The sequence below is a fragment of the Trachymyrmex cornetzi genome, unplaced genomic scaffold (assembly GCF_001594075.2).
Source record: "Trachymyrmex cornetzi isolate Tcor2-1 unplaced genomic scaffold, Tcor1.1 scaffold123, whole genome shotgun sequence".
Taxonomy (NCBI): Eukaryota; Metazoa; Arthropoda; class Insecta; order Hymenoptera; family Formicidae; genus Trachymyrmex; species Trachymyrmex cornetzi.
Window position 1 is genome coordinate 109,537 of NW_017295795.1, and position 5,412 is coordinate 114,948.

General features: G+C 34.5%; 1 protein-coding gene across 1 annotated transcript in view; it reads left to right on the forward strand.

Annotated features, from left to right (window-relative positions):
- Positions 1-876: 876 nt before the first annotated feature.
- The window catches only part of LOC108770154 (uncharacterized), a 144,242-nt gene continuing 139,706 nt past the window's right edge, over positions 877-5,412 (forward strand). The window contains exon 1 of the mRNA XM_018521586.1: positions 877-1,141. The gene's annotated coding sequence lies outside the window, so the exon portion shown is untranslated. The remainder of the gene's footprint in view (positions 1,142-5,412) is intronic.

Here is a 5,412-nt window from a genome sequence, read left to right on the forward strand (position 1 = left end):
AGGCCCGCAACGCACAAATTTATTCTCTACATGCCAAACCTTTTTTAGGAATAGAAAATAGACTAGTATTTGATTAGGTGCTCTTAGTGTTATATTTCAAAGAAAAGAAATATACAGGGCACAAATGACCCAAAGGTGTGTATAATTAAGGGGAAATATTTGAAGTTAACGAATTCGTTAATATTCAGATAATTTTCTTTGCCCAGATTTATTTACATGCATTCGTGTATTTCTATAATTACCAAGTTATTAAAAGAGTATTTATCAATCATCGATAACCACTCGCAGCACACGTACATAATTCATACACATAATATACCTACGCAAACCAACAGCAGTCAGGCCGTTATTACATATATTTGTTGTACAACAAATTTTTCAAGCCTATAGATTGATTATAAGATAGAAAGATTCGACAGTCTCTCTGTCCTGCGGTCAATCAAAATGCTTGAAAAATATGTCCTGCAACAACTACTGTCCTGTAATATCACTCCAAACACAAGCGTTCAATTCAATTAAGTGAAGTGCGACGCAAACGAGAACCGAGAACGTCTACCGGTCGAGCCGGCGCCGTCGAGCGCCATTGCCATACGGACAATGCTCATTGCTCGGCAGGCTCAGCTATCCCTGTCCGCCCTACCGCCGTTCGCGGCGTTCGCGGCTCACGCTCGACTATCTCCGCCGTAGTTCGTGCAACGACCACCGAGCGCGCCGTAACGTTTGCTCCGCCGGTCTCACTCCATGTTTCGTTTGCGCGTCGCGTCGTTCGTACCTGTAAGCCGTTCTTCTCCTTCACTCCTTGCGTCGCGCCGCCGTCGCGTTGCGCGATTTCGCACGTCCCCGCCGTCCCCGGTCTCGTCTCGTCTCGCGAATACGAACCGTTTGCGGCGTTTGCAACAGTCGCGCGTCGCGGCGCGACAAGTCGCGTGTATCTATCGTCGTAATCTGGTGTTGGGTATTGCGAATCCTGTGAAACATTCTGTGCCTAACTTTAAGTGGATCGCTCGAAAGAATCCTTTTCGGAGTTGTTCGGAGTGAACGCAGCAGCCTATGTGAGAGACGGGAACGGAGCAACCGAAGGATCTTGGCCTCGTCGTACCAGAAACATCATCGCTATTCTAAGATTCATTGGATTTTCAAGGTAAGTGCGTGTGCATGTGTGTTTGCGTGAACGCGTCGTTATTTCGGAGTCCCTTTCGGTCGCGTTTCCTCGCTCTCGGAGCAGAGCCGCTACCACCTGTTGGCCATGGAAAAGTGCAACGACTCGTAACGACCGATGCCTCAAATCGTGTACGGAACGCGCCCGGTTTATTTAATCACAGATACGAATATGGATTTCGGAGATTGAATTGAGTATGATTTCTATATTTATACGGCTGCGCTTGTATAATACATAATAATCGTTGCCGGAATCCGGTTTTCCTCGGCGAAAGGACATTATCCGCCATAATTTTTCGCTATTAGATATCTGTGAAGTTAGCCGTGAGATTAGAGGACTGTTTCCGTTAATGAAATCCATCTGAAATCAAGCGAAGAAAGACGCTTTCATTTGAGAATTAATCAATTCAAAAACTTGTGTTTATAATTCCGGCAATAATTTGAAAACAACAGTCTTAGTTCGTCATTTGAGAAAATTCCGCGTCTTTCCTATTTATTAAAGAAATCCTTAAATTAGACTATTCAATAGAAATATTTTATAAAAAAGAATATCACTTAGTAGTTTTTACTTTTTTCTTTATTTATATAATTTCTTTTCCCTTATTTATGTGATTCAAATTTATGAAGTCAATAATTCAAAAGCCAGAATCTTGTGATATTTAAGAAAACATTGGTTTCAGTTTATTTAAAAAATTCTTAATTCTGATTAATTCAATAGAATTTTATAATTACTTAGTCTCTTCAATTTTTCACTTTATTTGTAGCTTTTCAATTTACGGAATTAATAATTTGAAAGCCATATTCTTGCTTTGCTATTTATTAAGAAAAAATGACGTCTTTAATTTATTTTTTTTTTGAATCTTTAACTTGGACTAATTTAATAGAAACATTTCATAAAAAAACTATCGCTTATTAATGTCTTTTACATTTCTTTTTATTTGCACTGTTAAATCTAGTGTTCAATTTAATCTAATACAAACCGCCACTGCTCAATTATATCATTATTTTATGCTAAAACAATTGTTATATTTGACAATGGTTATAATGTGACATTATATTAACCAAATTTAAACTATTTGACTCCATTATTTTAGTATAAAATAACGATATAAGAGAAGTGACGACATAAATTAAATTAAATTTACACTATAGACTTAAGAGAATGTAAAAGTCAATAATTTAGAAGCCAAAATCTTGCTTCATGTTATTTAAAAAAACCTCTCTAAGTTATATATATAACATATATTTATAAAAAATTTTTAATTTAAATTAATTCAATAGAAATATTTATGAAAGACAATCACATTAACTCTCCTCTTTATTTGTGATTTTTAAGTTTACGAAGTCAATAATTTAAAAGCCAAAGTCTCGCTTTGTTATTTAAAAAAAAAGCTTTGTCTCTATTTTATTAAAAAAATTTTTTATTTAGTTTAATTCAATAGAAACATTTTATAATACCATTATTTTGTTTTTTTTAATTATGACTTTTAAGTTTGCATAGTAAATCACTTTTGTAACGGGCGTATTTTAGATGGAATAAGAGCTTGCTAGAAATCTTAATTTTAATTGAATTTAATTGCACTCAAGCGAAGTGCGAATACCGCTAACAGTCGACGATGCGATTCGAGATACTAGAAGTATCTCGGGCGTGCACGGCGAGCATTATATATATTACACTCGGCGTTTATTTAATTTCTCGACAGGACGAGAACTATCGATCAAGGATTACGCGATCTGGGAACAAGATACAATCAGAGGAGGAAAATTCTACGTTGATTGATTCGTATTCCGTTTTTTCCATACCTATTATTGTTATACACAGAATCACACAGAAAAATGTTATTCTATTACTGAAGAAAAGTGTTACTCTATTACTAACATAAGAAAGTAACTGCTTAATTTACTTTCTTCCTTTTAAGTAACGGTTATCTTTAACAAAAAATATCTTCTTGATAATAACCTTAAAATATACTTATTACAAATTTTAGAAAAACTTATCATTATACAACTCAAAACAAGAATTAAATTTTTGTTGGAGAATATTGTAAAATTGAAGAAGTGACTTTATATAACAAGCAAGTCGAATTTGTTTTAATTTAATAATTTTGATTGAAGTATTAAACTCTACACTAGGATTTAGAACTTAAAATATATTTTAAATAAATTTGACGCTTGTGAACTTATGATTTGCGAATATATGAACTTTTGAAATACTTGAAACAAGTATAATTATTACTTGCGTACGGTATGTATAATTTTTCTGTGTATATAGAGAATAACGGGATTCCGAGAGGCACGAATCTACGAAAAGCAACTCGGAAAGGAATTATATGATATATATCGCGAGAATAGCACAACGCGATCGCAATTACGTTCCTGTGATTTTTCTGTCAGCATTTCTCTCTCGAATTGTGAGTTCGACGTTGTTTTCGCGCATCCGCTCGGTGAAGCAAGGCTGCTGGCGCGCTTCGCCGAAGCGCGGCATCGTCGCTCGATGTTTGTTTTCATCTCGTTTATTCGCGGAATTTTTGAAACGAGTCTTCTCGGTGAATATTCTCTGATTTCTCTCGTCCGCGTATTCTCAGCCGCGACGTATAAAATCTCCCTCGAGATGCGCGCGCGCGAAAGGGATCCAACTTCGCAAGCTGAATTTCGTCTCGCGAGGTAGATCCCGTTTGCCTTTGCGAGATACTTGTTTAATTTGAACTATAATACTGAGGAAAAAAACTTGTTAATTTTACTACGAGTTTGACTAAATTAGTTTAGTTCGTTTTAATTTCTTTCATTTGAGAACGTACGTATTTAAGTCAAACATATACAGCTTTTTTTCTTAAGTGTAGCCAGATCCTTTCGTATTCGTATTTTTCTTCGTAATTTTTATCTGTCGATACCAGAGTTATTTTTCTTTCGTTGAAAAAAGTTTGGTAATATTGCAGGGAAAAACTTTTGATGGAAAATGGACGAATGAAAAGATGATTCTGATCACATCAGAAATTTGGTTATTTCGACCACACTAAGAAAAATGTTTTATTCTGTAAACCAAAATTATTTTCAACAAGAATCCCAATTAATGCAATCAAACTCTTTCTTCAGTGTATAACTACCAAATATATTTTGTAAAAATTTAAATGTAAAAATATTAATCAAACATTTGAAATTATTTCTATTCACTAAAGTTATAGTAACTACACGGAAAGAATGATTTTGCCAAAGTATTTAAAAATTTAGGTAGACACAAATCTAAAAATAATTTTGTAGGGCCATCAAAATAATTACTTTAAGAATATTAAACACAATAAGAAATGCTGCAAAAAGTTTTAACGTTTTAGCAACTAGCTCGAGTATAATTATTTTGATATGTCAAAATAAAATTATTTTCGATCCGTATCTAACTAAATTTTTAGATACTTCAGCAAAATTGTCCTTTCCATGTAAGCTTCATTATTATTACTAATCTTTTTTGTCAATGTTCGAAACCGCTGAGCCATCGATTATTCCTTCGACAAAACGTTAAAACGGTAGTACGAGAAGTGATTCATCGAGTCCTCAGTAGCGAATTCGGGCCAACCGATGTGTTTATAAAACACGCGTTGCAAAAATACGCCTACGTCGTACGCGAAATGCTTAATTAATGTTTACGCGCGTGACTGATGGCGAGGATCGTACCGGCTGGCCTGTGGCGGCAAGGCTGTTAAAATCGCGCGAACGATAGTTTAATTCGTCGCAGCGATTCGTTCTGCGAAAATATTTGCGTTTACCGTGCTCGCTTCGAAGTGATGAGCATCTCGAAACGCGGCTCGAATATTTCCGGACGCTGTATTATATCGTGACGACGTTGATTCTAAGGTTAAATGTTACGTACTTACACAAATGACGACCTTGCATCGCCGTTTATTACGATGAACGTTATAATAATGTAATTGTTTGTCGAAGAATTCACTTATTAAAATGATCTTTGAATCTGATAAAGACGTTATCATTTTTCTGCCAAGCAATATGCATATAAATCATATTTTCCAACACTTAACTGAGAATATTATTAAGATATGAGAAATACTACTTATCTTAATTATTCAAATTTTGGAATTTACTACTTGTGAAAAGGAAGAAAAACACAAGAAGAAAATAGAATAAAATTATATGTACTACAAATATAAAGAGAAAATATTCATAGTTCTATTTAATATTTCTATTTTGGGGGACATTTTTACAGAATATACTTGATATGAGAGAAAAGATATATATATATATATA